The sequence below is a fragment of the Rhinopithecus roxellana genome, chromosome 17, assembly GCF_007565055.1.
Source record: "Rhinopithecus roxellana isolate Shanxi Qingling chromosome 17, ASM756505v1, whole genome shotgun sequence".
Lineage (NCBI taxonomy): Eukaryota > Metazoa > Chordata > Mammalia > Primates > Cercopithecidae > Rhinopithecus > Rhinopithecus roxellana.
The window spans coordinates 84715997-84728072 of record NC_044565.1 but is presented as its reverse complement, the minus strand read 5'-3'; the positions used below and the strand labels follow the sequence as shown (position 1 = coordinate 84728072).

The following is a 12076-nucleotide window of genomic DNA, read 5'->3' as shown; positions in this document are numbered from 1 at the left end:
AGGCGTGGTTGTATTTATTTTTACACTTGATGAATTGCCTCTATTAACAAAATTTTTTTGAAAGAATGTGAAGCAGAAGTATAGGGAGTTGGGCAGGACCAGGGCCGCATTTTGATTAATAGGTAATAACTAAATGTACTCATAGCAAGTATATATTTTTTTGGTCGATATGCTAGATAAGAGAACTTTTGAATGGCAGGAAGGCTGTGTCAGAGTCCAGGAGACAGAGATTTTTCTTATGCCATTGAATAAGTCAGTTCTCCCAAGAAATAGTGGTGAATGGCAGCTGAGCACTGGAAGGCATAAGGGCCTTTGAGTTTGAGGTCATCTTAGGTAATGCATGGCAGAGTCACAGAATGTATAATCAATCCCACATCTGTCCTATGCACATGTAACAGGGGACTTGAAATTAGTTTTCAAGGGGGGCTTGAAATTAGCTTTAGGTCAAGTAGTATGGTTTCAAAAATTCATTTTTGTCTATTTGGTTATGAATTACAATAATTATGCTGAAATAATCGCTGGCTGAAGTATCCCTACCCATTCCTCTGAGAGCAGCTTCTCTTCCTCTCTCCACTTCCACATCTTTGGAGACTTATTCACCACGTACAGATCCTGTATTAGTAATGAGGCAGCCTGAGATTTTCATGTCTTTCCTCTCCTCTGATACACCATTGGAATTGATTTAGCTTAATTTATGACTTCTCATTTCACTCCAGGGCATAAATGACTCATGGCTGACCATGTTCCCTTCAGTGGATTTTTAACCTCTCTTTGCTTAATATATTTATGATAAGGGTCAGAGATGCTTCATTCAAAAGCAGCAGGAGGCCTAATGGCTTCTGGGAGTGAAAGCTTGTTTCTTGTCTTTTAATTTAAGAAAGTTTAAGACAACCCAGCAGTAGAAGTGAGGCTAGAGAACACAGCATGCTGAGGTTTGGTGGAGATATTACTTGGTTGTCTAGCGGGGATGAAATGATTTAACATAGTGCAGATTATGTCAAGTAATTGATGGGGTCTAAAAGATCAATTGATAGGTTTCACACATCAGGCATGCAGCCCTCCTCCTGGAAATGGGCATCCTCTCCATCCTAATAGAGAGGGTGAGATGTCATCCAGCTGTCACATTGAAATATGCCTTTACTAATGACTGTAGAACGATGGGATATTTGAATGATTTGTGTGAGACAGTCTCACTCCTTTCTTCTTGATACAGTGATTGGGAATGGAGGGTGAGTTGTAAAGCATAAAAAAAAGATAATGCAATGACAACTCCCCATTGTTACATGTACCCTTAGTGCAGACTCACAAAATGGTACAGCTGTGTCACAAAGGAGAGTTGGAGAGTTAAATTCCATAAGTCAAAAATGAAAATATTGTGCATGTCCCTGTCTATATACATACGTCTGAATAGTTGCTAAAGAGTCTGTAGAAATTTCTCAAACAACTGTGTTCAGTTAGTGTAATGTAACATATCTATATTTATTGTCTATGAAAAGATTTTGTGGCTTGGTGCAGTGGTTCATGTCTATAATCCCAGCACTTTGGGAGGCTGAGGCAGGAGGATCGCTTGAGGCCAGAAGTTCGGGACCATAGAGAGACTTGGTCTCTACAAACAAACAAAAAGAAAATAATAAGTAATAATAATAGCAATTTGTCATGCATCACCATGCCTGGCTGTAGTCGCAGCGACTTGGGAGGCTTCAGGTGGGAGGATCACTTGAGCTTGGGAGGTTGATCTTGCAGTGAGGTATGATTGTGCCCCTGCTTTCCAGCCTGGGTAACAGAGTGAGACCCTATCTCTAAAAAACAAAATCAAAACAACGACAACAAAAACTTTGATGTATTAAGAGAAAAAAAGTTTACCTAAGGGATATACATTGTGAGTCTACTCTGTTAAAAGTATATATTTATATAAAAGTTTAGAAATATCTACATTAGAATACCGACAATACTATTGTACTTATCAATGGGTAGTGAGATTATGGGATTTTTTAAAAATAATTTTTCTATAGAGATGTCTTATCTGTGTGATAAGAATTATTAAGTTAAACATAAAATTCCGGGTAATTTGAGTCTGCCTATTATTACTTAATAAATCTGAGGTAACTTTATTCCATCTGAAGCACAGAACCTTTGTTGAGGCCAAGGCAGATTCACTGCTTCTAATGCTGCTGCCTCCTTCAACTACTTGATGGCCAAAGTGACTGAACAGCTGGAGCTTCTCAGAGCTTTCCCAGGGGCCTAGTCAGGGCTCTCAGTGCTACTGTTGTAATAAACTAAGTCATATCCAGTAGAGGGAAGATATGAGCTTGGAAATTATTCCGGCTGAAAACTTCCATCTCCACCCATCCAATTGTGATTGAGTTCTGGTTTCTAGACCTTCACAAATATTTCTTTTATGTCTCTAGAAAAGAGAGAAGTACTTTTTTGTCACGTGTCTATTTTCATTAAAAAAATAAAAATCCAAAAACTATGTTGGATGACCAGCTCAGAAATGTCGGTGTACTTTCCTCTTTAAATGCATTAAAATCTCTTTACTTTTAAAAATCACTTGTTTGAGCAGTTGTGCTGTGAGCAGGAAGTTCATTATCTTCCACTTAAAGTTCACCTATCCCGAATCTCAACCTCCAACTGCCTAAGAACTCTGGGGCTCATTTGTTTGAATGAGGGGAACCAGCCCTCTCTATAAAAGGCCAAGCAGAGTCTTTCATGGCCATTGTCTCTTGGAGCCACAAGGTGTTGCTGTTGCTGTTGGTTCCCGATGCTTATAGTGCCTGGTCCTTGCACAAGACACGGTGTGCCCAAGCGTGGACTCTAGGACTACTGTTCTCTTAGTGGACTCTCACAAGGCTGGTCATTGTCCCCCAAAGCATAGGACATAGCCATATGTTCTTCCTGCCCCAAACCCTTAGTTTTTGATCCTGAGTCACCAGCCCAGAATCTCCAGGGAATTTTATTTCATAGGCCTTTTGTCTTTTCACGCCACTGTGTCTTGGTCACATCCTCCCTGGTCCACCCCACTGGTAAGTCTAATTTTGAACCTCGGAAAGCATGGATGCTCTATTAGACTTCTTATTTCCTTCCTCCCACTGCTCTCAGATCATCTTGTGGAAGAACCCAAAAGGAGGTTGGTCAATGTGATTAGGCCATCTGTGTTTGCTAATTGTCCATAATGGAAGTTAGGCTCCTACCTTTCCACAGAGACTGGGAGACAGGAGGAATACCTTTCTTGATGATTACATTTCAAAGCGATGGTTTCCAGGTCCTTGAGAAAGACATTCTTGAGTCATAAGACATTTACATCTCAAAGGGGCATATAAAAATGTGCAACTGAAATTTTTTGTTTTGTTTTGTTTTTTGAAGACAGAGTCTCACCCTATCACCCAGGCTGGAGTGCTTCGGCAAGATCATAGTTCATTGTAGCCTGAAACTCCCATGCTCAAGGGATCCTCCTGCCTCAGCCTCCTGAGTAACTGAGACTACAGGTGTGTGCCACCATGCCAAGCTATTAATTTTTTTTTTTTTGGTAGAGATGGGGTCTCACTATATTTCCCAGTCTGGTCTTGAACTCCTGGCTTCAAGAGATATTTCCACCTCGGTCTCCCAAAGTGTGATTGCATGTGTGAGCCACCATGCCCGCTCCAGTTGCAAATTATGTAAAGTAAATTCTCTCTCTCTCTCTTTTTTTTTTTTTTTATGAGATGGAGTCTTGCTCTGCCACCCAGGCTGGAGTGCAGTGGCCGGATCTCAGCTCACTGCAAGCTCCGCCTCCCGGGTTTACACCATTCTCCTGCCTCAGCCTCCCCAGTAGCTGGGACTACAGGCGCCCGCCTCGTCACCCGGCTAGTTTTTTGTATTTTTAAGTAGAGACAGGGTTTCACCGGGTTAGCCAGGATGGTCTCGATCTCCTGACCTCGTGATCCGCCCGTCTCGGCCTCCCAAAGTGCTGGGATTACAGGCTTTAGCAACCGCGCCCGGCCCCTATGTAAAGTAAATTCTCTAAGGGAAGTCAGAGACCTGTGAGCAGGTAGAAGTTTGACTAAAGTTTAATCAAGCTGAGGGAAATGTTAAGGTCAACTTGGTGAGTAGCAGCCTTCAAATAGGCTCAATATAATCCCAAAAGGTTCTAACTCATCTCTTCTCCACCCTCATTCCTAGTGTGGGTGGCTTGCTCTGTGTGTACACAACTAAAGCTGAGTTTTCTATGGCAGGGGTCAACAGAAGTCTGCCTTATGGCAAATTGTGCCATATACTCGACATGGCATAACGTACTGTCCCAAATTTGGTAGTACTCCTCTTTGTGGAGAGTGGATACTTCATACAGTGCTTTAGGTGCTGAGGGAATTAAGAAACTACACTTCCTTAATGGGATGTTACACTACAGGTTGGGGAGTCTATAGTTCTCTTTTTGGTGACTACTATGTACATTTTCTGCTGCAAAAAACCAAACCGACATCAGTATTCCCTCGACACCTCCAGTTCAGCGCACAAAGAGAAATCACTTCCTTGGAAGTCACCTTGATGCTATTTTCTATTGTACGTGATTTCAAAATATATTGTGATAAACCTCATTTGTTCTCTTATTCAATGGTTAAAGGAACATGTAAGGGAGTTGTTGAAATATATTTAGTTGATAGAATTTTAGAGATGATTTTAAATTCCGTATAACCATCTTAAGATTCATATGAGAAATTAGGACCACAACTATTAGCTCTATTTAGATCAAGATGTAATAAAGAAACTTGTCCAATTAGGAACTAGTCCTGTTTATCTCTGCTTTTCAAATTGGGTTCTACAAATATGAATGTTCCTGAGCACCTTCAGAAGGGACATGTTGTGTTTGTTCTGTTCATCACCAGTGAGAAGTAACTTGACATTTTCATTGCTAATAACTTCCTTGCAAAGTATATTGACACTTCAGTCATTTTTGAACCAAATCAACAAATAATGAGGGACTGTTCTGTGAAATCCACCCACGCAGTTCTTGCTTGCAAATGATGCAGGCTGTTGAGATGCCAAGATGCAGATGACATGTGGATAGTGGAATAATAACAGACTACCTAAATAAATGTTCAAAACATCAACAGGTTTCATTTGAAGGTGTGTAAATAGCTACAAAACAAACTTGGTGTACATTAATTACTACAGGACGTGAGACGACTAGAAGAACATGCATAAAATGGATCTCAGAAATGAATCTCCCAAGCCTGCTTTGTCTTTCCCTGCAATTCATTTGCTTAGTGCTTCGTGCATACATCCATGAGTTATTTTCCCCATGTATATGTTCCTTCTTGGCTTTCCCACTTTGCTGTGACTACCCTTCATTGCAGATAAAAGGATCCACTCTTAATTCCTTCTATTCACTGTCATACATAATACTCCTGCCTCCACAGAAGCCCTCCTCTCTGCTGGAAGGTCTTTATCTCCATTGTGATTCTCCTTTGTTTCTTCTACCTTGGTAACTTTTCTTAGTTAAAACTCATTTTAGAAGGTGTAAAACCTCTTTCAGAAGGTCTACCTGGAGCTCCTTGTCTCCCTTGAGTTTCCCCCATTATTCATAGTAGAGCAGGGAGGGCGTGGGGGTGGCCTGACTTCAAATATTTGCTCTGCTGGGTTGTGTGTAACAAATTTCTTAACATCTCAGTAACAGTTTCCTCATCTTTAAAGCGAGGCTATCTATGACTGATTTTTAATATTGTGGGAATTGTGGATGTATGCTACAGGCATATATATTAAAGACGGCATGAACTTTTTCTTTTCCCACTGAAGTATATTCATGCCTACACTTGTATCCAGCACACAGTAGATTATTTTCTGGTGTCTCCAAGGTTTTAAAATATTTTGACAAGAGTTCATAATTGGTAGCAGGAGTAACATTCTGATACGAGCTACTCTGCTGTTAGCAGTGGAACTCTAATGGTCTGGGGAAAGGCTCCTGTGTGGTTGAACCTGCCCAGTTGTGGGTACAGCCTTGTACTGGCAGCCCAACCCTGACCTAAAGTAAATTCCCAGGAGAAGTCTTTCATGGGATTTGAATTTGCAGTAACAGGTGTGAACATTCTAGTGGCAGTTTGATCATGTATGATACTATAAATAGGACCCCTCCCACAAAAAAGTGGAAATCTCTAGAACAGATTGATTTTTTTTTTGCTTTTTATTTTAAACATTTTTAAATTAAAAAATTAAATTTACATATAATATGATGGGCCTTTTTTGGTGTACAGTTCTTTCACATTCATAGTCTCTTGTTCAATAATTATTTAGTGAGTGAATGAGGCAGCCAATATAGTACTTGGCACAAAGTTGGCTTTCAGTGTATACTTGTATATATGTAGGTGTACATACACTTACTGTGGCTACAGCTAGCACTCTGCATAGTTTTTGGGTAGCACGTATCTCATTAAATCAGTGCCATCATTAGACTTGACTTAACAGAGCTGTGTCCTGGGTCCTGTGCTTCAGGCTGTTCATTGTGTGGTCCACTGATAGACATCTTGTGGGAACTATTACAAATGAAAATTCTTGGGCTGCACCCCAGACCCACCGAAGCCTCACCTCTGGGGATGGAGTTCAGGAATCCATGTTCTAATGCAGTCTCTAGGTGGTGCTCATGCAGGTGTTTGCCAAGCACTGCCTTAGAGGGCCCTGCCCTGTTCTTTTTGTAATGTCCCTCTTGATGGGTGCCCCAATCATTGAACACACTTCAAACCCAGACTCCAAAACCCTCTGCCCTGAGTCTATTTCCAGAACTTTTGTAGGTCTTTTTATTTGATCCATCAAGGGACAGCTATTTGCAGGGGCTGTGGTGTCCACATGTGTGTGCCAGACCCCTTCCCAGGCAGCCTGGAGCTGGGGGAAGGAAGAGAATGGCAGTAAGCCACAGGATGCATTTTTTTCCCCCTGTTCTGCTAGTTCTAAATTGGAATCTGCCTTCCGGGTAATTTTGAAGTTACATTTATTAAGATTGTAGGAAAGAACATATTTTATTTAACTGCTTGCTAGCTTGAATTATATAATTTAGACATTCTAATATATAATATGCAGGCCCCTATTTTTACCCTCAGCCTGAGGCCTGCAAATGTTAAGGTTGAACTTCTCCTGAATTCTTAAAGTTTCCTTTCTGTGTTCTCCACTGGGTTGGGAACTCCTTGGTGGCAATGACTGGGGCTTCTTTGACCCTGTAACTCTATTGTCTTGTGCAGTGCCTGGTGTAAGTGACTTAGTAAATGTGTGCTGATAGGTGAATAAATGAATGAATTCCTTTATGAAGGTTGGGGCCGTTAGGGAAAACTTTGTGGGGGAGATGCTGAGCCAACATGGTTGTTCCTGGGTAGGGTTGGTGAGACCATGGCAGACAGATGAAGTGTCCTTGTGCAGGCACCACTTTCTACTGTTGGCACATAAATTGTTGGAATGAGGGAAAATTAAGGGACTATAACATGGACATGATATCGTCTGGTGGAACTGATTCCTCAGACCAAGCAAAACCAAATGAGTTTTACAGTCTATGCAAGTTGAGTGTTATGAACTGAATATTTGTGTTACCCCCAAATTCATGTGTTGAAGCCCTAACACCCAGGGTGACTGTATTTGGAGATGGGACCTCTAAGGAAGTTAATTAATGTTAACTGAGATTATAAGGGTGGAGACCCCAGAGACCTCCATCTCATCTCTCTGTCTTTTTCAATCTCTCTCATTCTCTGTGTGCACACACCAAGGAAGAGCCATGTGAGAACATAGTGAACAGGCAACCGTCTGCAAACCAGCAAGAGCGCCCTCACCAGAAAGTGAACCTTGCTGTAAGCTTGATCTTAGATTTTCCAGCCTCCAGAATGGTGAGAAAATAAATTTCCATTGTTTCAGACACCCAGACTAGTATTTTGTTATGGCAGCCTGAGCTGACTAATACAGCGGGAAAAAGAACCAAATGCCACAGATTAATTAGATGTAATGAAAACAACTGTCAAGCTAGTCCTAAACCTTGGCTTACTACAATTAAGTGTTTGATACAAACTAATTAAATTAGCAGCTCCCAGGTGTTGGTTTTATAGACAGTATAAATTATACATTGAGGCAGGAAGCTCTGTTCATACCGAGGACTTATTTTGGTGGTTCTTGTTTTATGTGTGGCATTTGTTTCTGGTTTTATTATAATGACTTATGTCAGGTATATCATAAAGTAGCATAATTGAATAATTGCATGTTGACTATTTAGATAACTTTATATATATGTATATATATTTTTTCCATCTCTTTGAAATTCTTCTTTTACCAAGGCTGGATCCCATAGACATTCTCAAATCTTGCTGGCTCAGTATCAGGGAAAGCTGAAAACAAAAGCTTTATAAGATGTATTATTAATGCTTGCTGCTGTGAAATGTTGATAATAAATAAGAGCTGATTGTATCCACTGCAATTTCTCACTCAATTTTGATGGATGGGGAAGAGCATAGATTTCCAAGCAGAGTGAAAACAGGTTGTCTTGTTTCTGCTCTCTTTATTAATGCAGGGTCGCAGCTGCATTGTCTCTTGCTAGCGATGGCTTAATGCACTTGTTTGGACTGCTATTCAGTTGTCATTTTCAAGGGGACATCTGGCATTTGGACTGTTTTTGAGAGGCCATTGGTTTTTTTCCCATCTAAACATTTCACCTGATTCTCTTAATAAACTTGATGGTTTGTAATATTCAGCCAGCTAACGATATTCATTAACAATCTACTTTATTTGCCAGACAGTGGGCCAAGCTTGGAGGAAGTTGTGAAGCAGAATGAAGCCTGTCCTGATTCACAGAGAACCTAGAGTGTGATTGAGAAGTTAAGACACATGCAAAATCACAGTGAATCACATGATAGTTGGATGTGCCAAGTACTAATTGTATTGTGCAAAGTAGGCCATCATTTCAGGATGGAATCACTTCTAGGGAAAGAGATACAGGGTGGTCCAGGAGAAGTGTCCAGCACCAGTCCAACATTTCCTCGAGCAGTGTTTTTCAAATTGTATTGACCCTGCCTGATTTCTTCTTCTTCTTTTCCTTCTCCTTTCTCCCTTCTCCCGTCTCCCTTCTCCCTTCTCCCTTCTCCCTTCTTCTCCTTCTCCCTTCTTCTCCTTTCTCCTTCTCCTTCTCCTTTCTCCTTTCTCCTTCTCCTCCTTTTCTTCTTCTCCTTTTCTTCTTCTTCTTCTTTTTTTTTTTTTTGAGATGGAATTTCACTCTTTTTGCCTAGGCTGGAGTACAACGGCGCAATCTTGGCTTACTGCAACCTCCAACTCCTGGGTTCAAGCGATTCTCTTGGCTCAGCCACCTGAGTAGCCGGGATTACAGATGCCTGCTACCACACCCAGCTAATTTTTGTATTTTTAGTAGATACGGGGTTTCACCATGTTGGCCAGGCTGGTCTTGAACTCCTGACATCAGGTGATCCACATGCCTCTGCCTCCCAAAGTGCTGGGATTATAGGCATGAGCCACCGTGACTGGCCTGACCCTGATTTATAGGAAGAAAAGTACTTGATGTCATACTGTACACCTATATGGATATGAATCACAGAAACTGAAGATTCACCAGATAATACTTAACCCTTTCTATGTGCTGTACACTTTATTCTATTTATTTTTAACACTTTGTGAAAACACTCTATTTTGTGAAAAACAATAGTAGTTGCACTCAATAAATTGTTAAGTGCCCCTTTAATTGGTTGCCATCCTGCATTAATTAATAGTCTGGATTCTCCAGAGAAACATAACTAATAGAATCTATCCTCCCTCTTTCTCTCTCTCCCTCCCTCCCTACCTATCTATCTACCTACCTATGTATAATCTATCTACTATAAGGAATTGGCTCATGAAATATGGAGACTGAGAAGTCCTAAGATACGCAATCAGCAAGCTGGAGACCCAGGAGAGCTGATGGTGTAGTTCCAGTCAGAGTCTGAGGGCTTGAGAACCAGGAGACCTGATGGTATAGTTTCCTGTCCAAGTCTGGAGGCAGGAGACCAATGTCCCAGCTTGAAGACAGTCAGGTAGAGAGAAGGAATTCTTTCTTACTAAGCCTTTTATCTCTTCAGACCTTCTAGGGATTGGGGAGGGCCATCTGCTTTACTCAGTCTTTTGATTCAGAAGTCAATTGCATGCAAAAGCACCCTCATAGACACACCCAGAAATTATATTTAATTAAATATCGAGGCACCCTGGGGCTCAGTCAAGCTGACACATAAAATCGCTCATTACACACTCACAACCTGAAAAACTCTGTGGTAGAGGCCTGACTTAAAATTCCACAGCTGCTTCCCACAGTAGGGCCACCTTCCTACTCTTCTCTCCATGCCATCCTGTAATTGGAAGCCCAGGAAATCATCAGTATCTCTGCAGTGGATTACCTAGGGGTTCACCAGAACCAGTGGAATATACATAGTTACACAGAAAACGCTAATCATCAAATGGTAATCATCATCAAATGCTAATCTCTTCTGAAAACACCCTCACAGTAGATTACCTAGGGGTTCAACAGAACCAGTGGAATATATATAGTTACACAGAAAACACTAATCATCAAATGGTAATCATCATCAAATGCTAATCTCTTCTGAAAACACCCTCACAGACACACCTAGAAATAATGTTTTACTAGCTGTCTGACATCCCTTAACCTAGTCAAGGTGACATAAAATTAACCATCACATGCATTTAAGGATTATTAGTAAAGAAGTGATATCCTCTATTAGATTAGAAATCACATTTTGGAAAGATTACTCTGTAATTACTCTGTAAAGAGTGCATTTCTAAGAATTTAATTGTGGCGATATCAAAAGGCTTCATATATAGACCATATACTTTGGGAGGGGGGAGAATGGATATGGAGTATAGATCAGTGTTTCTTGAGCATGAGACTTGGAGTGTTTATAAAAACACAGGTTGTTGGGATCTACCCACAGAGATTATGGATTAGCAAATCTAGGATGAGGCCTTGGAATTTGCAATTCCAACAAGTTTCTGGGTGATGCTGATGGTGCTGGTCCAGGGACTACACTTTCTTATTTGGTGTGGTCGTAGGAAGAATAATTGCCCTCAAAGATGTTCGTGTCCTAATCCCTGGAGCCTGTAGATATGTTATGCTAGATGGCAAAGGGCAATTGAGGCTTCAGATGAAATTAATTTATAATTAATTAATTAATTAATTAATCAATAAATTAAGGTTGCTACAGAGCTGATTTTGGGGAGATTATCTTGGATTATCTGGGTGGGCCCCATGTAATCACAAGGATTCCTAAAATTAGAAGAGGGAGGCAGAAGAGAATTAGAGAGAGATGCTGACTACTGAATTTAAAGTCTCTGGCTTTGGAGCTGGAACATGGGACCGAGAGCCAAGAATGCGAGCAGCCTCTAGAAGCTGGAAAAGCAAAGAAAATGGATTTATGCCTAGACTCTCCAGAAAAGAATGCAGTCCTGACACTTTGATTGTAGCCGCCTAGGACACCTATTAGAGTTCTAATTTACAGAACTGTAAGATAATGAAGTTGTATTGTTTTAAGTCACTAAATTTGTGGTAACTTGTTACAGCAGCAAAAGGAAACCAGTACAGATGCCTCCAGGAACTGCAGTGGGAACTGGGAACACAAAGGTGAAAACCACTTATTCAGTGACTTTGAGCCTCCCTATTTTAATTTTACCCCTGCTCACATCTCAGGACCAACCAGAGAAAGCAAAACATGCATCCCAAACCAATCACTTAAGATGTCCTGTCTCCAGCCTTGCCATGCCAGCAGCTTCCAACCAGAGCATATCTGATTGATGGATCATATAAAGCCTTTCTACTCCCTTGCCTACCTTTGAATCTCTGCCAGTCACAAATGATGGTAGCTGACTCCCTTGCTATCACAAGCTCTGAATAAATAACCTCTGTTTGTCCTCATTTAGGTGATCTTCATTTATTTTCAAAAGACATAGTGCTCTCCTTTTTTTCTTTTCTTTTCTTTTCTTTTCTTTTTTTTTTGAGACGGAGTCTCGCTCTGTCGCCCAGGCTGGAGTGCAGTGGCCGGATCTTGGCTCACTGCAAGCTCCGCCTCCCGGGTTTACACCATTC

The 12076-nt window shown here is 41.0% G+C and overlaps 1 non-coding gene across 1 annotated transcript; it reads left to right on the top strand.

Annotated features, from left to right (window-relative positions):
* The first annotated feature begins 5916 nt into the window (after positions 1–5916).
* LOC115894443 lies at positions 5917–6099 on the top strand. Its single transcript, XR_004054562.1, has one exon.
* Positions 6100–12076: the final 5977 nt, after the last annotated feature.